The sequence below is a fragment of the Chiloscyllium plagiosum genome, unplaced genomic scaffold (genome assembly GCF_037043375.1).
Source record: "Chiloscyllium plagiosum isolate Xiang-an unplaced genomic scaffold, Cpla_swu_hap1 HiC_scaffold_44, whole genome shotgun sequence".
NCBI lineage: Eukaryota > Metazoa > Chordata > Chondrichthyes > Orectolobiformes > Hemiscylliidae > Chiloscyllium > Chiloscyllium plagiosum.
The window spans coordinates 61,572,574-61,596,772 of NW_028270182.1; the positions used below are offsets into that span (position 1 = coordinate 61,572,574).

The 24,199-nt window shown below is 44.4% G+C and overlaps 1 non-coding gene across 1 annotated transcript; it reads right to left on the bottom strand.

Moving 5' to 3' along the window:
• Positions 1-6,825: 6,825 nt before the first annotated feature.
• Positions 6,826-6,897, bottom strand: trnah-gug (transfer RNA histidin (anticodon GUG)). Its single transcript has one exon. It is a non-coding gene; the product is annotated as a tRNA-His (tRNA).
• Positions 6,898-24,199: the final 17,302 nt, after the last annotated feature.

The following is a 24,199-nucleotide window of genomic DNA, read 5'->3' on the forward strand; positions in this document are numbered from 1 at the left end:
CTGACGTGGAAGATGAAGCGTTCTTCTTCCAGGCATCGGTTGCGAGGGAGTGTCGGTGTAGGAGGCCCAGGACCTCTATGCCCTTGGCTCAGTGGGAGGGGGAGTTGAAATGTTGGGCCACAGGGCAGTGTGGTTGATTGGTGCGTGTGGCCCAGAGATATTCCATAAAGCACTCTGCTAGGAGGCGTCCTGTCTCCCCAATGTAGAGTTGACCACATCAGGAGCAACGGATACAATAAATTATATTGGTGGATGTGCAGGTAAAACTTTGATGGCTGTGGAAGGCTCCTTTGGGGCCATGGATGAAGGCAAGGGAGGAGGCGTGGACGCAGATTTTGCAATTATTGCGGTGGCAGGGGAAGGTGCTAGGACGGGAGGATGGGTTGTTGGGGGGGGGGGGGCGTGGACCTGACCAGATTGTCATGGACGGAACTGTCTTTGTGGAAGGTGGAATGGGATAGCGAGGGAAATATATCCCTAGTGGTGGGGTCCGTTTGGAGGTGGTGGAAATGTCGGTGGATGATTTGGTTTATGCGAAGGTTGGTAGGGTGGAAGGTGAGCACCATCGAGGTTCTGTCCCTGTTGCGGTTAGAGGGGTTGGGTCTGAGGGCGGAGATTCAGGATGTGGACGAGATGCATTGGAGGGCATCTTTATCCACGTGGGAAGGGAAATTGCGGTCTCTTAAGAAGGAGGCCATCTGGTGTGCTTTATACTCTATGCTACTTTCTCCTAACCCCACCCTACTCTCATTTATCTCTCCACCCCTCAGGCACTCTGCCTGTATTGCTTATGAAGGGCTTTTGCCCGAAACCTCGATTTTTCTGCTCCTCGGATTCTGCCGGAACTGTTGTGCTATTCCAGCACCGCTCTAATCTAAACTCTGGTTTTCAGCATCTGCAGTCATTGTTTTTACCCTCTGCTCCCAAAGGACAAGTTCCACCACAGAACACACCAGATGGCCTCCTTCTTTAAAGACCGGAACTTCCCAATGTATGTGGTTGAAGATGCCCTCCATGTTCCGTACCTCCACCCACGAACCCCAAACCTCCAACCACAACAAGGACAGAACCCCCCAGGTCCTCATCTTCTATCCCACCAACCTCTGCATAAATCACATCATCCGCTGACAGTTTCGCCATCTTGAAACGGATTCCACCACCGGGGATAGGTTCTCCTCCCCAGCCCTACCCACTTTCCGCCAAGACCATTCACTCTGTGACGACCTAATCAAGTCCACGCCCTCCAATGTCCCACCCTTCCCTCCCAGCACCTTCCTCTGCCACCGCAAGAATTGCAAAACCTGCTCCCACATCTACCCTCTCATATCTGTTCAAGGCTCCAATGGAGGCTTACACATCCGTCAAAGTTTCACCTGCACTTTCACACATGTCATTTCTTGTGTCTGTTGCTCCCGATGCAATCTACTCTAAATTGGGGAGACCGGATGTCTTCTCACAGAGCACTTCAGAGAATATCTCCAGGGCACCCACAAGAATCAATCCCAGTGCCCTCATGGCCGAACATTTCATCTCCTCCTCCTACTCTCCCGAGGACATGCAGGTCTTGGGCCTCCTCCATCGCCACTGCCTCACCACCAAATGCTAGGAGGAAGAATGCCTCATCTTCCACTTCGGGACCCTTCAACCCCATGACATCAATTTGTACTTCACCAGTTTCCTCATTTCCCCTCCCCCTACCTTAGCCCAGTTCCCACCTTCCAGCTCATCACCGTCCTCCTAACCTGTCACACCTGTCCATCTTCATTCCCATCTATCCACTACGCCTTCTTCTCTGAAATATCATGTTCACCCCCCACCTCCATCCACTTACTGCACTCTCAGCTACCTTCTCCCCAGCCCCGCCCCAGTCCCATTTATCTCTCCATCCAATATGCTCCCAGTCTCATTCCTGATGAAGGGCTTTTGCCTTAAATATTCATTTTTCGTGTTCCTCAGATGCTGCCGGACCTGCTGTGCTTCTCCAGCACCACTCTAATCTTGAGGGGAATCAGTTGATTGAGAGGGTTTTCGGATATTTTCAATTGTTGACCACTTCAGCAACTACCAGTTTAGGGAACAGCTAAAGGACTGAGCACAAGTCAGGTCACAACATAACCAATGTTTTTTATGTTGTAAGATAAAAGATGGAAGGCTGAAGTATGCAACTTTGCCCATCAAGACCGTTTCACCAATGAGTTTATCCCTGATTCCTTTCCAAGTCAGAGTGCTATGGGCCTTGGAGGGGAACTTGCAAATGGTGGCGTTTCATTACATCTTCCAACCTTGTCCTTATAGACAGTACTGCCGTTGAGCTTTGAAGGTTCTGTCAAAAATGCCCACATGACTTACTCCAGTGCATCCTGCAGTTGGTGCACTCTGCTGCAATTGTACCTAAGCAGTGAAGAGAATGAATGTTGCAGGTATTGAGGAGGGTACAATCGAGTGACTGCATTGTCGTGGACAGTGTCCAGTTCCTTAAGTGTTATTGAAGTTATACCCATCTGGCCAAATGGAAAGAGTTATGCTCCACGTCTCATTTGTGCCTTGCAAACGATGTAGGATTCACGGAGACACGAGTTGAGTTTATAATCAAAAAATGTCTACCAAAGGATATGTTTTGTTGTCAAATTGATTATATAGCCAGTTTCTATCTGTTTATTTTTCTAAATACTAGCTCTGTGGAGAATTACACGGGATAATTTGGTTACAGTAAAGCCATTGAATGTCAGTGGGATATGATTAGATCCTTATTTGTTAGAGTTATCATTACTCTATTTCCTTCTTGTGTAGACCAATCTGATTCCAGTCGCTATCTGATTTCAAGTTCCAATTCCCGTTCCAAATTTCAACGGTTTCTTCGCATAAATGTCTCCACCTGCCTTAATAATATGTAAGGACGCTGCAGGGGACAGCAGAGATTAATGAACATGTTGTCAACACTGGAGAAAATGGAGATTTGTGGAGTGATTGGTTAGGCTGGGATTATTCTTCTTGAAACAAAGGAGATGGAGGGGAGCTCTATAATCACTTAATAACATTTATACACGTTCAATATTCATGGGATCTTGACAGGGTAGTTACTGGCAGGTGGTTTACTCTCTGGTATGAGGAGAGCACCAGAGGACATGAACTCAGAATTAGATATTGCCAATTTAATTCAGAAATGGGGAGTAATTTCTTTGCTCAGGGGCCAGTGAATCCGTGGAACTCCTTACTGAAACTGTTGTTGAGGCTGAGTTGTTGTGTATTTTCAAACTGTGCCAGACAGATATTTAACCAGAAAGACGATGAAGCTCTGTCGAGGTAATGCAGGAGAATGAAATTGAGGATTATCAGATCAGCCATGAGTTCATTGAATGCTGGAGCAGACCCGATAGGCTGAATGGCCCAATTCCAAACCTACATCATTTTGTCTAACACCTTACTTGATTGATAAATTTAGAATTCTGAGGGGATGGGATGAAGTGATAGAAAAGGTTTCCAAACTTATCGGACAGATCAGGAACTAGGCTCATAAGCTCATGAACAAGAAATGTGCTGTGGCCTGGAGACAACAAATGGCACTGGGCACAGCGCAGATGGGCATGTGCAGAAGTTGTGTTTGCGAAACAAAATTGGTGGATCTTATATTGTTGCCAACTTGGCGTCATGCTGGATGATGGATCGCGATATGATTCACACAGCAAAAGGTTGTGAAAGAATGGAAGTTTCGTTTCATTGGAAAAGTTTTCTGTGGTTCCAATTCCAATTGACTGTTTGAAATACTAATCAGAAATTTGTGTGGAATGTTACATTAAAATTCACAATCCCACTGGATAAACTATTGCACCCAATCTCTCGCCATTTGTTTCACTTTCATTCGATGTGAATTCATAGAAAGTCAAGATGGAATGAAAGGAGGAAATAAACGTTTGCACTCCTTTTCATTATCCCAATTTAACTTACAACAGAATCAAATTGCTTTATTTCGACTTTGATGAGGTATCAATTTATCACAAATCTCCAATGCAATGAAGGACAAGAGCAAGATTCTCCATCCAGTGTATCCTAAAGATGCGAGGCACAAAGGGAAACCACAGCTGCGTTTGATAGAAGTAACAGCCAGAGTAGGATTCAAATCCACACATGCACAATGAAAGAGCAACCTGTCGCGTTAAACTCTGGGACACTTAAGTCCATGGAAAAGGGGCTCACATGTGACCACATCAAGATCACATATGGTGCACCTAGGGGATAAGAAATTCCCTGAGCGGAATCGAATCCACGCCATTATGTTTCTTCTTTCAGCGGAATAATAATATCAGCAAAATCCAACGAATTGACCTCGTCCTTGGAAGGGATACGTTGTCCTTGATTTATTCCGAGTCGGAACTGTCTCAGAATGAACCAGCAAACATGAAATTCCCGTCACATTCACACACACATTTAGTCTTGACGCATAATTTCTTCAGACAGTTTCTCTCTCACATGAAGAAGTATATACGGAAAGAGAAATGAAAGTGATGTTTTAGCTCGATGGGCTTTCTCATATGGCTGAACCTGAACTGGGTAAAATTCCCGGTGTTGTTCGTTTCGTTTTATTAATTTTGCTGCAACTTCACTCTGTTCACTGCAATAATCGGAAGTGAATTGGATTTATATGATTGAAATGTTTAATGTTGTATTGAATTTTGCTCCGAATTTATTCCAGCTTAAAGAAAATACTGATGAGAAAACAGAAGGTTAAACTACAAAACAAGATGCCAGTTTTGATGCTCAGTGACTTTTGCAGATTTCATTGGGTATCAAATTAACCCAATATCATGGCGATTGTCCGCCCATCTTTAAACCATGGGATTAAAGCAGGAAATCGATCTCTAAGAGACGGGTCAATTCCTATTCATTATGAAATAGCTTTCTTTGAATATATACAAAATCAGCTCTGTTCCATTTATAATGCTTCATGTGGAATATTAATAGAAATCTTTCAAAACTCTGAGTTTTTTTTTTGCTGAATCTTACTCAGCTGCATACGTTTGCGATATTTCTTTATATCTGAAGTCGTCCAAGTTAGACATTGTTTCCTCGCACCTTCCACTCCCCACATCCCACTTTTACACTTTTATCCAGCCACAGGTTGTTTCTCTCCTGGTAAAACTCACTGCTTGTGTGTCTCTAAATGTGCCTTTCCACTGTCCTTCCTGTGACATATCCAATTCGAGAATGGAAGGCCAGGCATTAATAACCTTCACTGGGGAACAGAGCCACAGGTTTAAAACCTTTACGATGCCCCCAGCGGAGAATTGAGCCCTGTGACAGGCGGGGACACTAACCACGATACTGTGGAGAACAACAACATCGAAGGAAGCCCTTCAGCCTGTTGTGGCTGCACTTGTCCAACACAACTGCTTAACGACCTGAATCAAGTTTTCCATTGTTTAGCCCATAGCCTTATATGTTTTGGCATCACAAATTAACATCTCAATTTTTTTTCAGGTTGGAAGGGTTTCCAGCTCTCTGACCCTTTCCGCACATCTACTCAGAACTTTCTGCCTTTTCCCGAAATCTCTTGGCCCCAGTGTTCGATCCCTCCATCAATAACAAACGCTTTTTTCAGTCTATCTTATCCATATCTCTCATTATTTTGTACATCTCAGTCATGTCTTCTCCAATCTCCTCTGCTCGGCGACAAACAACCCCAGTCTGTCCAATCTCTCCTCATAACTGAAACGCTTTAGCCCAGACAATATCCCATTGAATCTCTCCTGCAACGTTCCCAGTGCGATCACATCATTGCAATACTGTGAATTGCAGAACTGCACACAGTAATCTAGCTAGAGCCGAATTATTTTTTTTTCCCTATTCTGTTACAGTATGAGGACGTCGCTGGCTCGGCAGTATTGATTGCGATCCCTAATTGCACAGCGGGCAATTGAGACTCAACCGTATTGCAGTGAGTCTGGAGTCACATTGAGGCCCGACCAGGTAAGAATGGCAGGTTCCTTCCTCAAAGGACGTCATTGAACCCGATGGTTTTGTTTTTTCAACAGTTGACCACGGAGTTATAGGTGTTATTAGATTCGTAATTCCAGATATTTATTGAATCTCAATTCTAACATCTGGCATGGTTGGAGTCAAACCCGGGTCCCTGGTTCGTTTGCTTGGTGTCTGAATTAACAGTCCAGTGGTAATAGTGCTCAGCCATTGCAGAAAACCCGTGAAACTAATCTTTCTCAATGAAGTCACTTTTCCTCGATATTGTTCTGTGTCATTTTCCTGAGCTTGACTCCCAATAATCGCAAGTCCATATCAGTAAAAGCTGCTACCTGAGGATTGGCCTTACAACAGCCCTAAGCAAATGAAGCAACTGGTCTGCAGGTCCCTATGGTGGGGTTGGGGCACGTTCACCCAGCAACAGTGACCGCAACAGCAGAGACTGAATGATATCAATGTGAGAGTCAGTGTTAGATTCTGCAGTGCCTTAATGAAATAGGAAATGACTCCACAACCACATGATGAAAGAGCAGCGCTCCCAAAACTAGTGCTCAGTTAAACCTGTTAGACTCTAACCTGGTGTTGTGTGATTTTTAACTTTGTACACCATAGTCCAACACTGACATCTCTAAATTACTGAAATGGGGGTGTGGGACGGAAAGTTCGGTGAGTGATCGAAGGAGGGAGAGAAATCTCTGAAAATGGGTGGATTTGAATTCGGACATATGAAACGCAGAGATGTGAGCGAGCAGAATTTGAAGGGAAAAGATCATCACCTTTGGAGAAAATTATCATGTTAAAACAACTGATTCCTTTGTGTTTCACGAAAACTGGGGAAGATAGAGGAATTACTGCCGTGACTCGGATTCGAACCGAGGTTGCTGCGGCCACAACGCAGAGTACTAACCACTATACGATCACGGCATTCCACAGACACACGCTGACAGCGCGCAATAAGTACAGTATCATAGGAAATGTTAGGCAGCGCAACAAATGCACAATATCAGTGCTAAGCGAACAGTGGCAGATATGTGGGAACTCAGAATGGGCTGACCGTTTAATATCGGTTCCCCCAGTGGCTGTGGTGATTCCATCATTAATATGGGGAAGGCTGAGATAAATAGATTTCTCCAAAACATCAAAAACTCCGGGGACAGCGCAGGTGTTGTTGAAATGTATGCTTCAACAGTAATGCAGTTTAGCATCGGCTACTTCACCAGTTTCCCCCCACAAGGCAGTAACCACTGCTGCCACATAGTCCCAATTCCCAGCCCCAGAATCAGAGGAATTGAGTGGCGCAGTCGCGAAGATCCAACTGGAAGTCGGGATGGGAATGAGGTCGCAGAGATACTCGAGGACTCCAGTGACACAACGGGTGAATGCACGGCATTTCTATGACGGTTTAGAGGCGCAAGTAATTCCGAGGTTGGGAGTGCTCCTGGTCAAAGGCGGGGCAGAAGGGATTTTTTTTTCCCGTTTATAACAATCTACAGTGCACCTTGCTGAGACAGCTGAGTGCCACAACTGGAGCGTGGGCGGCTGGTTTGAAGTTTGAACTTGCTTCACTTATCACCAACTTGCCTGGAATGAATTGCTTTCACCATTTTCATTTCCAATTGTTTAATATCTCCCTGCAGTCTGCAGCTTTCTTCCTCATGGTTAATTGCATGACTAACTGTTGTATGATCTGCACACTGCTAAATCACGGCCACTACAAGTAAATATGAATCATTGATCTATATGAGAAAACAGTGGAACTCACTGCAGGCATGCTTTGTCGGTTTGCAGGCGACGCCAGAACTGTAGACAGTGAGGAAGATTATCTAAGTTTCAAAAGGATCTTAATCGTTCAGTCGTTGGACTGAAAAATGTAACATGGAGTTCAATCTGGATAAATGGAAGGTATTGCATTTTGGTACAACAACAAGTTGCGTAGTGTTGGAGAGCACGTAGGCTAGGGTGCAGGTGCATAATTCCTTGTAGTTTGCATCACCTACTGACAAGATGGTTCAAAGGCATTTAACATACTTCCCTTCATTGTTCAGTCCTTTGTGTATAGTCGTTGGGACGTTATGATGAAGCTTTGCAGGACATTGATGAGGCCTCTTCTGGAATATTATGTCCAGTTCTGGCAGCCCAATTGTAGGAATGATATTATTCAGCTGGAGCAGGTTCAGAAAAGTATGCACGCCGTGTGTGGAAGGTTTGACTTATAATGAAAGGCTGGATCGGCTGAGACTATTTTCAGATTCGAGATCGGGGTGCTGGAAAACCACAACAGGTAAGGCAGCATCCCAGGATCAGGAGAATATTTTTTTCGCGCAAGTGTTATTCATCAGGCTCTTCCCCGAAACGTCGATTCTCCTGCTCCTCAAATGCTGCCTGACCTTCTGTGCTTTCCCAGCACAACACTTTCGACTCTGATCTCTCATCGGCAATTCTCATTTTCCCCTAGTTGAGACTGTTTTCACTCTAGGTTAGGGGTTTGAACGGCGACCTGACAGAAGTTTATGAATTATTGAGAGGCAAGTTAGAGTTAACGGTAGCTGCCTTTTCCCAGGATGGGGATTTCAAGGCGAGAGGGCATATGTTTAAGATGAAAAGAGAGATTTTTTAAAACAGTCATGTGAGGCTTTTTTTTAGGGAAGGTGTTTTACGTGTGCAATTAACTTGCTGAGGAAGTGTTGGATGAGGGTACGTTTGCAATATTTAATGGATAATTGATTCCAAACATGAATGGGAAAGTAGGATTTTTAAAATAAATGTATTCATGCCTAGTACATCAGTTATTTCCCAGAGGACATTTAAGAGTCAACTACGGTATTATCCATCTGGAGTCTCCTGTGGGACAGAGCAGATGAATATAACAGTTTGCTTCCCGAACTCCATTGTTTGGATTTTCCACACAACTGATTCAGGTCATCACGAGACTCTTCAATTCCAGGTGCTTATTGAATTCAAACTCCACTATCTGTCATGCCAGGACCTGAACCCTTTGTGCACAAAATATTACCTGGGTTTTTGGATTAATGACACAGTAATAAAACTACAAGGGCATTATAACCACTCAACGGGTACAGGAGCAGGCAGATGGGACTAGATTAGTTTGGCAGTATGTTCAGCATGGATTGGTTGGACTGACGGGCCCGTATGCCTTCATGCTGTATGACTATGATTGACGCATTGGAACAAATAGCTGGTTGGGATTAACAGCAGCATTGACAGTATAACCGAACACTTGATTGGATATGTAATCCTGCTGGAGTCTCCGGAGGTTGTTTTGCTCAGTGATCCCTTCCCACACACGGGACTGGTGAACGGCTTGTCCATAGTGTTACTGATTAAATGAGTTTCCATTTCTGTGGTTAATTGAATCCCTTCCAGCAGTTCCCACATTGCCCTGCTTTCTCTGTGGAATCGGTCTCCTTTTTTCTACCCATGGTGAACGATCCTTTCAAATTGTGCTCACACAGATCCAAATCCCGTTTTCCATGTTGTGAATGTGTTTTCATTCTACCTCATTCACCCACAGGATGTGAGTATGACTGGTCAGGACAACATTTATTCTTCGCCAACTTGTTCGTTGCTGTCTGGCTGCACCACAAACCCGGGTGCGATCCCAGCTTCGGGTGTCTGTCTGTGGGCAGTCTGCCCATTCTCTGGGTGTATGTATTTTTATTTCTCCCTCTGACTAAAGATGTGCCAGTTACAGGGATCAACAGCGGAAATGCAGGTTTATGGGATAGGGAACACCTTGGGGTCTGGTGGGATGTGCTTCGGATGGATATGTGGACTGGAAGGGCTGACTAGCCTGCTTCCCCACACGATGGGGATTCCTGAATTAAGGGTCAGCTCATGTTTTTTTTCTGGTCCTGGAGTCTCTCGTAGGCAGGACTGGGTGAAGATGGTAGAATCCCCTGCATAAGGGACATGAATGAATGAGATTGCAGGAAATTAAAGTTATTAGCTCTGTTCCTGAGGTCAGGCTTGCATTTCAGGTTTTATTCGTCGAACTTAAACATCACCATTTCCGTGTTCCAGTTGCCAAGGATGACTAGTTTAAAATATCACTCCAACACGACCATCTCCAGGTTGAAGTCTTGACTGTGAGGAAGAAACTGATACTGAGCTGATGCAAACAAATGTTGCTGCCACCGCCAGTGTCGGAAACACAGATCCAAATAGCAAAATCATCTTTTAAATCCACCACTGCAAAGTTAAGGGCTCAACACGCTCCACTTGTGTCACTCAGCTGTCTTAAATAGGTGCACCGGAAATCGCTATGATAGTATAAACGGGGACAAGTATTCCCTGTCTGAAAATGTGTTGCTGGAAAAGCGCAGCAGGTCAGGCAGCATCCAAGGAGCCATTCCCTTGAACAGGAGCACACTCAACTGAGGAATTTTTTGCGCCTCTATACCATCATAGAAGGACAGCACGCTCACTTATTGCATCACTGGAGCCAGAGAGTAACTCTGAGCACTCATTCCCATCCCCATTTCCGGTTGGATCTGGGCGGCTGTGCTGATATTTTACTAAAATGCTATTGAAGCATACCTTTCAACAATATCCTGTACTGCCCCCGAGTCTTTGATGTTTTGTCGAAATCAATCAATCCATTTTTCAACATTCTCATTCAAGGGATCTCCACAGCCTCTGAGAACATCGAACTGAAAGATTCAGCTCATTCTCAGTTCCCACATACCTGTCACTGTTCACTGAGTACCGATACTGTACATTTGCTGTTCTTCCGAACATTTCCTCTGCTAGTATACTTATTGCTGCTTGTAAGCATCCTGTTCTGTGGTTGCTGTGATCGTGGTTGTCGGTATTTTGCATTGTGACCACAGCAATCTCGATTTGAAACCAAATCACGACACTAAGTGTTCTTTCCGTTGTCCTTTTTGTGACACATGGTAAGAAATTAATTGTTTTACCTTCAAATTCCGCTCTCTCACATCTCTGCGTTTCATATATCAGGATTCAAACACACCCGTTATCGGAGATTTCTCTCCTTCCCACGTTCATTTAACCTCCTTTCCGTCCCTCCTCCCATTTCTCTGAGGCAATGCACAATCTATCACTCTTTCACATTCATACTGTTCTGTCTGTGCTGCTGCTGCGGTCACTGTTGTTGGGTGAACGTGCCCCAATCCCACCATCGGGAGCTCCAAACAAGTCGATCCATTTGAATACCGCGGTTGTGAAATCAATCCCCATGTAGTAGTTTTTACTGACAAAGGCCAGAGACAATTGGAGCGTCAGGTTCATGGAAAATACCCAGGGCAGTTTTGTGGAAAAGACATTTTATTGTAAAAGATCAGCTATTATGGCTTTCTGCGTTGGTCTTGTGACAATTTCATAGGACTGATAATCCAGAGACCGAGTATTCGGGCTTGAGTCCCACCATGCCAGATTGTAAAATTTGGATTCAGCAAATATTTGCAATGAAGAATCTAATGACTACTCTAGATCCATTGATAATTGTTGGAAAAAAAGCATCTGGTTCACTGACGTCATTTCAGGATGGAATCTGCTGTCCTTACTTGGTCTGGGCAGCATGTGACTTCAGGCTCATAGCAATATGATTGAGTCTCAACTGCCTTCTGGGCAATTCGGAATGGGTAATAAATTCTGCTTAGTCAGAATCGACCTCATACTAATACAGATATTTTAAAACAAATGTTCATTAGGTTCAAGCAAGAGTGTTGTGTGCAGTTTGCAAGTCACATTATCGCAGAAATGTGATCACTCAGAAAACATTGCAGGAGATATTTACCGGGATATTGTTTAGGATGAAGAGTTTCAGTTCGGATGAAAGACAGGACAGAGTGGACTCTTTGTCGCAGTGCAAAGGAGATTTAGAGGAGACATGATTGAGTTAGGGTATGGACAGCGTTGACTGAACGAGTTTCACATTGATGGAGGAATCGATTAACAGGGGCCAGATATTTAAGGAGAACGGCAGAAAGATTTGAGAAGATGTGCGAAAATGCTTTATCAGCCAATGGCTGTTTGGAATTTGGAATACACTGTCTGAATTGTTCAGAGCGGCAGAAACCCTTAGAACCTGAATAAATGTTCAGATGTGAACTTGTGATGCCAAGACATATAAGGCTGTGGGATAAACATTGTGAAATGGGCAGTTGTTTTTGACAAGTGTGGTCACAAAGGGCCTCCTTTGACACTCTTGTTCTCAGTAGTATAGTGGTTAGTGTTCCCGCCTGTCACAGGGCTCAATTCTCCACTGGGGACAATGTAAATATTTTAAAATTGTCGCTCTATTCCCAAATGCGAGTATTGATACTTGTCCTTCCATTCTCGATGGGGCATATCATAGGAAGGACAGTGCTGCCTGAATCAGTGTGGGGAAGGACTGCAGCTCTCAGGGAGGCAGAGTGTCAGTGAACGGCCAAACACGTGACCTCTGCAAACTGCACCTTGTGACTGTGTTGGAATGAAAAGCATTTGACAGACTTGTTCCGGATTGAAGAGTTTATTGGAAGCAGGAAGGTGAGGAAGAAACAGCGTAAAAACATTTAAATATGAGTGCAGAAACATTTCCCACAGCACGAATCAGATTGTAAAGTACAGAGTAGCGTTTCGATACATTGAATTTGGGTTGATTTGCTTTGATGAGGTTGAGTTACTAGGGTATTAAGCCATTAAAAATGATACAGCAATTGCTGACAATGATGGAACATTTGCTCAGTAATTCGCACTGCTGTTCAGTCTGGGGGTTATGTTGATTGGCCAAGTTAAATTGCCCTCTCGTGTCCAGGGAGTGAATTAAGTTAGTTTAATGAATTAGCCATGGGTAACGCGGGGACAAGGTCAGAAGTCACAGGACGCCAGGTTATAGTCCAACAAGTTTCTTTGACATCATAAGGGGGAGGGTTGCCCCTTCTGGTGAAATATAAGGGAATAGGGGAGGAGATTGATTGACTGAAATGCTCTTTCTGCGCTGTAGGATTCTGAGATTCTATCAGAGAGGATAATGATGTGTTTGCTGGTGTGTAAAGCCATTAGAGACGATGCTGACGGAGTTTACTGAGGATGAGATTTTCTTCATTTGTCTTCTTGGAAAATTGAGAACAGTTATCCCTGAACCAAGAAAGACCTAATTGGGATTTTTCACGTTATGGAATGTTTGGACAGAGAAAATAGTTGGAAAACTCCCTCTTTCAAGTAAGTAAACATCTAGACATCAGGCATTCAAAACCTTTGATAAAACTTTTGAACGACTTAGAAATGATGAGAGCAGAATTGGTGTCACTCCGAGAATCTGTTTTTCAAAATATTTGGAAAGGCGCATTTAGTGACATGCAAGGAATAAATTTCAAAAGGAGAGAGACAGCGTGTGGCTAGGTAAAGGTGTAGGGGTGGGGTGTAGTCTGTCGGAAGTTGCAGGGAAACAATGTCTAAGTGGGTTGACTTTAAATGTAAAGAAATTTCGTGAACGTGTGCAGCTGAATTGTCATTTATCTCAAGAGGGTTGGAATATAAAAGCACCGTTGTGCTACTGAGACTTTATAAAGCTGTAGTTAGGCCCCATTTGGAGTACTGTGTCCAGTTTTGGTCCCCACACCTCAGGAAGGACATACTGGCACTCGAGCGTGTCCAGCGGAGATTCACATGGATGATCCCTGGAATGGTAGGTCTAACATTCGAGGAACGGCTGAGGATCCTGGGATTGTGTTCATTGGAGTTTAGAAGATTAAGGGGAGATCTAATAGAAACTTACAAGATAATACATGGCTTGGAGAGGGTGGACGCTAGGAAATTGTTTCCGTTAGGCGAGGAGACTAGCACCTGTGGACACAGCCTTAGAATTAGAGGGGGTAAATTCAGAACAGAAATGCGGAGACATGTCTTCAGCCAGAGAGAGGTGGGCCTGTGGAATTCATTGCCGCAGAGTGCAGTGGAGGCCAGGATGGTAAATGGCTTCAAGGCAGAGATTGATAAATTCTTGATGTCACAAGGAATTAAGGGCTACGGGGAGAATGCGGGTAAGTGGAGTTGAAATGCCCATCAGCCATGATTAAATGACGAAGTTGACTCGAGGGGCCGAATGGCATTACTTCCACTCCTATGTTTTATGGTCTTATGGTCTTATGAATAAGATTTGGTTCCAAAAACTCTGGATTTTGAAAATTTTGGCATAATATTTTACCTGAAGCATTGTAAATGGAACTGAGTGGATTTTTCTTATTTGTGAAGGGATGATATTACATAATGAATAGGAAGTGACCAGTTGCTTGGAGATCGACTGCCTGCTTTAATCATATGCGCTACAGATGTGAGAACAAACACCATGATGTTCGGTCCATTTAATACTCAGTGAAATTTGCCAAAGCAACGAGCAACAAAACTGGTGGGTTTTCTTTTGCACTTTAACCCTTTGATTTTCTAAGAAATATTTTCCTTAAGCTGAAATAAAGTCGGAGCAAATTTGAATAGCGCATTATTCCTTCCAGTGAGATAAATCTAATTGACTTGCGATATTGTGAAGTTGCAGCAAAATTAAAATGAAAGAACAAAACACCGTTTCTTGCGATTTACTGCAATTCAGGTTCAGCCATATGAGAAAGGCCATTGAGCTACAACTTCCTGTTTACTTCCCTCTGCCTGGCTGCTTCTTCACGTGAGAGAGAAAGTGACTGAAGAAATTATGAGTCAAATGTAGGTGTGAATATGACGGAAAATTCTGGTTGTCTGTTTCATTCTGACACAGTTCTGACTCAGAATGTATCAATGACAGCTATTCGTTCTGACCAGCATGGCTATTTATTGGAATTTGCTGTTATTATAATTCTGGTGAAAGCAGAAACACAATGGTGTGGATTCGATTCGGCTCTGGAAATTTCTCACCAATGACCTTCACCACATGTAGCCCGATGAGGTCACATGTCTCCCCTCTGCAAAATGTGCTGAGGAAACCGAGAGATTATGGTGGTGGGTTATTATACCGCTGTGCTCCACATTCGCGGATTCGAGTCACACTCTGGTTGCTAACTTTACAGACCGCTTCAGCAGTTTTTCTTTGCACCTCACACCTCTGGTATACACTGGATCGAGAATCTTGTTCTTGCCCTTCACTGCACGGGAGATTCACGAGCAATCGATACCACATTATAGTCGAAATGAAGAATGAGAGCAGTCATTCTATTCAATTTTCGATTAAATTGGTATAATGAGAAGGAACACATCTTTCTTTCCGGCCCACATTTTATAAATTTTCATCGAAAGAAAGAGAAACAAATAACAAGAGATTGGGAGCGCACATTTATCCAGTGTGGTTGTTCATGAGTATTTTAATCTAACACTTCACATAATGATCTGATCAGTATTTCAAACAGTCACTCGGAATTGGAACCACAGAAAACCTCTCCAATGAGACGAACCTTTCATTCTTTCAAAAATTTCTGCTGTGTGTGAATCATACAATGATCCACCATCCAGCGTGATCACAGACTTGCCAACTGTCTAAAGTCCACCATCTTTCTTCAGCAATCACAGCTTCAGTACACAACCACCTGTGCTGGGCCCAGTGTCATTTGTTATCCCCGGGTCACAGGGCATTTCTTCTTCCTGAGTTTCTGAGCCTTGTTTCTGATCTGTCTGATCTGTTGATTAAATCTTTTCTATCACTTCATCCCATCCCCTCACAATTCTGAACTTATGAATAAAATAAGGCATTAGACCAAATGTTAAACAAGTGGAAGTTTGCCATTCAGCCCATGGAGTCTGCCCCACCATTCAACGAACTCATGGTTGATCTGATAATCTTTAACTCCTTTCTGCTCACTTACCTCGACAAAGTTTCATCATCTTTCTGATTAACTATCTGGCACAGTTTGAAAATGCCCAACAACACAGTCTCAACAGCGGTTGCTGAAAAATGCCACAGATTGTTTGGCCCCTGAGCAAAGAAATTTCTTCTCATTTCTGAATTAAATGGGCAATATCTAATTCCGAGATTATGTCCTCTGGTGCTCTCCTCACAGCATGGGGCAAACCACCTACCCGTTTCTCCCCTGTCAAAATTCCAAGAATATTGAACGTTTATAATTCTCTCCTCCACCTCTTTTGTTTCGACGAGAATAATCCAAGCCTAACCAATCATTTCACGAAGCTCCATTTTATACAAAGTTGGCAACATCCTCGTAAATCTCTGCTGTCCCCTGCAGCATCCTTCCATATTATTAAGACAGCTGGAGAAATTTCAGCGAGGAAACGGGTTGAAATTTCAGGCGCAGACGGGAATTGGAACTTGAAATCAGAAAGCGATTGGAATCAGATTGATCCATAGAAGGACCAAATGCAGCATTGATTACTCTGACAAATGTGAATCTAATCATATTCGATTGACATTCAATGGCTTCATTGTAACTGAATTCCTCCTTGTAATCGTCCTGGGAGCTAGTATTCAGGAGAAATGGAACCTGATCGCCCATATAAAGAAGTTGACTACAAAAAAAGTCCGTCGGTCGACTTTGTTTGATTATTAACTCAACTCTTTTCTCCGTGAAGGCCACATCGCACAAGTTAGATGTTTAACAGAACCCTCTCAATTTGCCTAGTTGGGTACCGCTTTAATACCACTGAAGGAACTGGACACACTCAACGAAAATACAGTCACATAAGTGTACATGGGTCAACATCGGAATATTTATTCCCAGAACTGCTAAGGCGCAATTGCAGCAGAGAGCACCTCCTAGAAGATTCCCTGAAGTAAGTCATCCAGGTTTTGTTGACAGACAAAGCTCAAAAACTGTACGGGCTATAACGACAAGTTTGAAGATGCACTGAAACGTCACCATTTACAAACTACCCTCCAAGGTAATACCAGCATGACTTGGAGAGGAATCAGTTGTAAAATCATTGAGGGGTGAAGCGGTCTTGATGGGCAAAGAGTTATACTTCAGCCCTCCGCCTTTTATTTTACAATTTTTAAAAATGTTGATTATTGCATTGATTAGACTTGTGCTCATTCCTTTAGTTGTTTCCTAAACTGGCGGTTGCTAAAGATTGAATATCATCCTGGGCCTGTGGTCAACAATAGAAAATATCCAAAAAACCTCACAAACATCTGATCTCCCTGTCCAGCAATCTTCAGAGATCTCTGAATGTTCACTCCAAGATTTCTTTTTCCCCCAATTTCATTATTACTTATTTGTCTGGATTCAATTTCATTCGCCATTTTTCCATTCCACCTGATTGATACATCCATGTGGTCCCTGATATTATTCATCACAGTTAACTACATGACCAATTGTTACATCGTCTGTAAACTTCTAAACATGACTCCTCCAATTAAGTTTGAATTATTGATCTACACCAGGAAACAGTGGTGTAGATCTACACTGGAAACAAGCATCCAAGCATGGTTCATTGCTGGATGGGATGAACACCTGCAATAACAACAGAATTGGATCCTTGCTATCATTTGTAAACATGATGGCAACTCTGCACGTTGGTCTCCTGACTGATTCCTTCTCACATATGGGAGTGGTGAATAACCTGTCCACATTGTGCCTAAGAAAGTGAGTTTACATGTCAGCTGGTAATTGAATCCTTTTCTGCAGATCCCGACCCTATGGACCTGACTTCATGGCGGCGTGGGTATCATTTTGTCTATTTAGTTTGGATAATCAGTTGAAGTTGAATCCACGCTGAGACAAATCCCAATTTTCCCCGTCATCCATGTATTTTTTTTATTCTTCCTTATTCTCCCCTGGAGTTTGGCCATCATAGTCTGAACAACATTTGTTGTTCATAATTAACTTTCCTTGAACTGAGTCAGAGGGAAAGTATGGATGAACCGTACTATTGTGGGTATGTTGGCAGGTCTCATTACGGACAGCAGAATTCCCTCTTGAAGGAACATGAATGAATGGGTTTTCAGCAAAGTGAAACATTTTGTCATTCTTCCTCTGGGCCGGCATATATTCCACATTTTGTTCATTGAATCTAATTACGAGCAGGTGCAATGCTCCAGTCTCCAAGGGTTGCAAGCCCAAATATCGCCATTAGATTTGCAGATGACACGAAGACTGGTGAAGTAGCAGAAAGCATTCAGGACTGTCAAAGAATGAAGGAGAATATAGATTTATAGGGGAGTTGAGCGGAGAAGAGCCAAATGGAGTTGAATCCAGAAAAATGTGAGGTGATGCATTTTGGGAAGTCCAATTCTAGAGCCACGTATACTGTTAACGGAAGAGCCTTGGGTAATGTTGATGAGCAGAGAGATCTGTGAGTTCAGGTTCTTTGTACCCTGAAGGTAGCTGCACAGGTGGATGGAGTGGACAAGAAAGCATATGGCATGCTTGGTTTCACCGGACCAGGCATTCAGTATAAGAGCTGGCAGGTCATGTTAAAATTGTACAAGATTTTGGTTCAACCGCATTTAGAATGCTGTGTACAGTTCTGGCGCCAAATTCCCCAAACGATGTGGATGTTTAGGAAAGGGTGCAGAGAAGGTTTGTGAGGATGTTGCCTGGCATGGAAATGCTAGCTCTGAATAGAGGTTGAGTCGGTTACGTTTGTTTTCATTAGAAAAAACGAGATTGAGGGCGAACCGATTGACGTCTACAAAATCATGAAGAGTATAGCCAGGGTGGATAGGGATAAGCTTTTTCCCAAGGTGAGGGATTCAATAATTAGAGGTGACACATTCAAGGTGAAAGGTGAAAAGTTTAAGAAACATAATCGTTAGAAGTATTTTACACCGAGGATGGTAGGTGCCTGGATCGTGTTGCCAGCAGAGGTAGTAAAGGTAATCACAGTAGATTCATTTCAGGTGCGCCTGGACAGATGCATGAGTAGGTGGGGTGCAGAATGATACAGATGTTTAGCAATTGGATGATAGATTGACACAGTGGATTTGGATCAGCTCAGGCTTCGACGTCCAAAGTGTCTGTTCCTGTGCTGTAAATTTTATCTGTTCTTTGTTCTTCTTTGTTAGTACTCTGCCAACTTCATGCTACATTGCTGCAACTCAGAGAATGACTGTCAATTCTAATTATCACAGAGGGAATGAGAACATGACATGTGGCTGTGTCGGAATGAAAGTGATGTACGCTGGTTTGGAGTGTTTACTGGGAGCAAGAGGCTGATGTGGAGACGATGTGGTCAAAAACAGGTCTTACTGTCAAAGTAACAAAACAGCGCATTGATAAGGAAAATTTCAGAGAATGCTTTCAATTAATCGACCTCTCGCTAAAGGCTCCAGCACGCTTCCGCTGAGCCAATCTGCAGTGCGCGTTAATGCTGGTGTTGTATCTTAATAATCTAATAAACAGAGACAAATATGCCCTTCCTCCCCGCCTTTGACCAGGAGAACTCCCAGCTTTGGCATTTCATGCGCTTTTGTGCCGTCATAGAAGAACCACGTGCTCACCTTCAAACCAGTCAATCCATTTCGATACAATGGTTGTGACATCAATTCACATGTAGCAGCTTTTACCACATAGACCAGAGATTATTAGAACATCAGGCTCTGGAAAAGTTATTCGAAAATACCTCTTTCTGTGGACTTCTACTTCATTTATTTCACTTGCTCATTTAGCTCTATCTTGTCTATTGTGTGCAATTCTGCAATTCGTATGATAGCAGAGATATGATAGCACTGGAAATGATACAGCAGAAATTTACCAGAATATTGTCTGGGTAGAAGAGTTTCAGTTATGAAGATAGATTGGATAGACTGGAGGCGTTTTTCTTAGAGCAGAAGAGATTGAGAGGAAACATGATTGAGTTGTACAAAATAATCAGGAATATGGATGGCATAGACTGAAATAAACGTTTCTGTTTGACAGTGAGATCGATCACGGGGGAGGGTAGGGTGGTATAGATTTAAGAAGAGAAGAGGAAAGGTTTGAGTGAATGTGCAGACAAATATTTTGAAACAGTCCTTGAATAAAATCTGGAACTCAATGCATGAAAATGTTGCAGAGGCAGAAATCCTCATAACTTTCAGAAGTATTCAGATGTGAATTTGCGATGCCAAGACATACAAGGGTATAGAGATGGAAATGTGTTGCTGGAAAAGCGCAGCAGGTCAGGCAGCATCTAGGGAACAGGAGAATCGACGTTTCGAACATTAGCCCTTCTTCAGGAATGAGGAAAGTTGGTCCAAAAGGCTAAGATAAAAGATAGGGAGGAGGGACTTGGGGGAGGGGCGTCGGAAATGTGATAGGTGGAAAGAGGTCAAGGTGAGGGTGATAGGTCAGACTGGGGTGGGGGCGGAGAGGTCGGGAAGAAGATTGCAGGTTAGGAAGGCGGTGCTGAATTTGATGGATTTGACTGAGACAGGCTGGGGGGAGGGGAAATGAGGAAACTGGTGAAATCCGAGTTCATCCCTTGTGGTTGGAGGGTTCCTAGCCGGAAGATGAGGCGTTCTTCCTCCAACCGTCGTTTCGCTGCGGTCTGACGATGGAGGAGTCCAAAGACCTGCATATCCTTGGTGGAGTGGGAGGGGGAATTGAAATGTTGAGCTACAGGATGGTTGGGTTGGTTGGTCCGGGTGTCCCAGAGGTGTTCTCTGAAACGCTCCGCAAGTAGGCGGCCTGTCTCCCCAATATAGAGGAGGCCACATCGGGTGCAAAGGATGCAATAGATGATACGTGTGGAGGTACAGGTGAATCTGTGGCGGATATGGAAGTTTCCTTTGGGGCCTTGGAGGGAGGTGAGGGGGGAGGTGTGGGCGCAAGTCTTGCACCTCCTGCGGTTGCAGGGGAAGGTGCCGGGAGTGGAGGTTGGGTTGGTAGGGGGTGTGGATCTGACGAGGGAGTCACGGAGGGAGTGGTCTTTATGGAATGCTGATAGGGGAGGGGAGGGAAATATATCCTTGGTGGTGGGGTCCGTTTGGAGGTGGCGGAAATGACGGCGGATGATGCGCTGTACATGGAGGTTAGTGGGGTAGTAGATGAGGACCAGTGGGGTTCTGTCCTGGTGGCGGTTGGAGGGGCAGGGTTCAAGGGCGGAGGATCGGGAAGTGGGATCCACCAATTGTGGACCCAATTTACCAACTTGCCTTGGATCCCACGGGCTCTTCCCTTTTGGACCAGCCTTCCATGTGGGACCTTGTCAAAGGCCTTATTCAAGTCCATGTAAACTACATCATCTGCACTGCCCTCATCAATATTTTTAGACACTATTTCAAAAAACTCCACTGAATTTCTCAGGCACTATCTTCCTCTTCCAAATCTATGATGACTAAGCCGCAATGATCCTTACCTCTGTAAGTGTTGATTCATCCTCACAATTGTTTCCAATAATTCCCCCTCCCCCCCCCCACACACACACACACACACACTCACACACACACACTGCTGTCAGACTATCTGCTCTGTCATTACCTGGCCTATCCCTGCTACCCTTCCTGAACAAAGGAACCACATTAGCTATCCTCCAGTCATTTGGCACTTCACCTGTGGCTAGCAATGTATTAATAATCAGCCATGATCATATTGAATGGCGGTGCAGGCTCAAAGGGCAGAATGGCCTACTCCTGCACCTATTGTCTATTGTCTATTAAATAACTCTGCCAGGGCCCCAACAATCTCCTCCCTTACCTCCCATAGCAGCCTGGGATACATTTCATTGGGCACTGGGGATTTCTCCAACTTTATGCCTGTGAAAACATTTAATACCTCCCCTTTATCGATCTTAACATGTTCTAGAGCCTCACCATCCCAACTGAAATCCCCGGCTACCATGTCTTTCTCCTGTGTGAATACAGATGGGAAGTATTCGTTGAAGACCTCACCTACTTCCTCTGGCTCCATGCAGTGATCGTCCCTTTGGTTTCTCATAGACCTTGCTCTTTCCTCAGTAATCCTCTTATTCTAACTATACTGATAAAATACCTTGTGGCTTTTCCTTTATAGTATCTGACAAGATATTTTATGGCCATTGTTTTCCCCTCATTTCTAAAGACCCCCTTGCAGTCCCTATACTTTTGGATGGCTTCGCCTGGTTTTATTACACTGTATTTTCTTTATCAATCTCACCACACTGGTGTCTCTCTCTCTCTCTGTCTCTTTCTGTCTCACCCTCTCTTGCCCCTGCGCTCTCGCTGTCACCGTCTCTCTCCCGCGCCCTCTCTCCCGCCCCCTTTCTCTCTCGCCTCCTCTCTGTCAAACACTTCTTCTCTCTCGTCTCTCTCAACATCAGTCTCTCTCTCTCACCCTCGCGCTGTTTCTCCACCCATCACACTGTCTCTATCACCCTCACTCTCTTTCTTGCCCTCACTCTCTTTCTTGCCTTCGCTCTCTCTCTCTTCCCCCACTTCCCACCTCTCTCTCATTCATCCCCTTTCTCTCTCCCTCGCCCCCTCTGTTTCGACCCATCTCTCTCACCCCCTCTATCTGTCTTTTGCCTCCCTCTCTCTCTCGAACCCTATTTCTCTCTTTCTTGCTCCCAATCCCTCTCGTCCCTCGTAAATCTCTTGCTCATCTCTCTTTCTCAATCTCTTACCGCCTCCCTCTCCCTCTCCTTCTTTCTCTGACACCTCTCTCCTTGCCCCTCCTCTCTCTCTTGCCCTCCTCTCTCTCACTCCCTCTCTCTCTTCTCTATATCTCTCTCGTCCCGTCTTTCTCTCTCTCTCACCTTATCATTCTCTCTCACACTCTAAGTCTCTCTTGCCCGCTCTCTGTCGCCCTCACTCTCTCTCTCTCTCGCCCTCTCTCTTTCACTCGCCCTCTCACTCATTCTCTCACTCTCTCCTTTGGTTCTTTCTTTCTTTCTTTGGTTCATTCCTTCGTTCTTCATTCCTTCCATCCTTCCTTCCCTCCTTCCCTTTTTTATCCTCTTTTCTTTTTTTGTTTTCTCTTTTCTTTTCTCATTTTCTTTTCTTCTCTTTTCTCATTTTCTTTTCTTCTCTTTTCATTTCTTTTCTTTGCTCTGTCTCTCGCTCTTGCCCCCCCCCCCTCTCTCGACCCTCTCTCTCTCTCTCTCTCTCTCGACCCTCTCGCTCAGGTCTCCTCTATCTCTCTCTTGCCCCTTCATTTTCTCTCTCTCTCTTCCCTCCTCATTCTCTCTCACCCCCTCATCCCCTTTGTCTCTCCTTGTCCCTCTCTGTCTCGAAGACTTGCCCCATTTCTCTCTCGCCCCCTCCCTCGCACCTCTCTCAGTCTCACTCTCTCTCGTCTCTGTCTCTCATTATCTCCTCCCCTGTCTGCATCTCTCTCCCTCCCTCACCCTATATCTCTCCCTTGTTCCCCATCTCTCTCTCTCCGCTCCTTCTCTCTCTCCATCTTCTGTATCTCCTATTCTCTCCCTCGATGTCTCTCTCTCCCCACCTCCCTCCGTTTCTGTCTGATTGAATCTCTCTCCCTCCTCTCACTCCCTCCCTCTCTGACACACACCATCTCCCTGATCCTTCCCTCTCCCTCTGACCCAGAGACTGGTGGTGGGGTTGGTGGTGAGGCTGAGTGTGGTGGGTGCGGGTGGGGGTGAGAGAATAGAGATGTGGCAGATAGGAGGAGGGGAAATTGAGGTAGAGGTGGAATTCCACAGCCAATATCGAGCCGTGAGCATAAAATACCAGGAAATGTTCTTTAAACAGCTCAGCACAGTCACTGCTCCCAGAACCACAGCCGCCGTTTTCTCACTGCAATATTTACTTTTCAGCTTCTAGCAACAAATGGCCACAAACCGATCAAAGGTAAAAGTGACGGTGAACCAGACAGAGCAGTCAGTGGCTGCATAAAGCAGGACGGCGTGGATATTACACACGGGGAGGGAGTCCTTCAGGAAATAAAACTGTTCCCAATAAACAATGGGAATGTGTCTCAGTATCAGGTCGAGGATAATGACCAGGAGATCCGCCGCTGCCATGGCCCCCAGGTAACGTCTGACACATGGAGACAATCCACAATCTTTATAAAGCAGGACGTATATGGTCACTACGTTAACTGTGAGGAAGGAAAACAAACCCATAATCCATCAGCCTGGAGGCAAAGGGACCCTTTTGATATGGGACCCAGTGAGATTTTCAAATGTGTCCCTGTATTCAGGGATTATTAAAATAATTGGAGGTGGAATAACAAATGGGAAGGTCAGAATTGTTGACAAAAATGTGACATAAACCACAAGAAACGCTCCCTCTCCAAACACACAGAGACACATCCATAAGGACAGATAGTTTCTAGAACATTCCCACACACTCGATCACTCGAGAGCAGACACAGGTCACTCCTTCCCAGATTTTACTACGGAG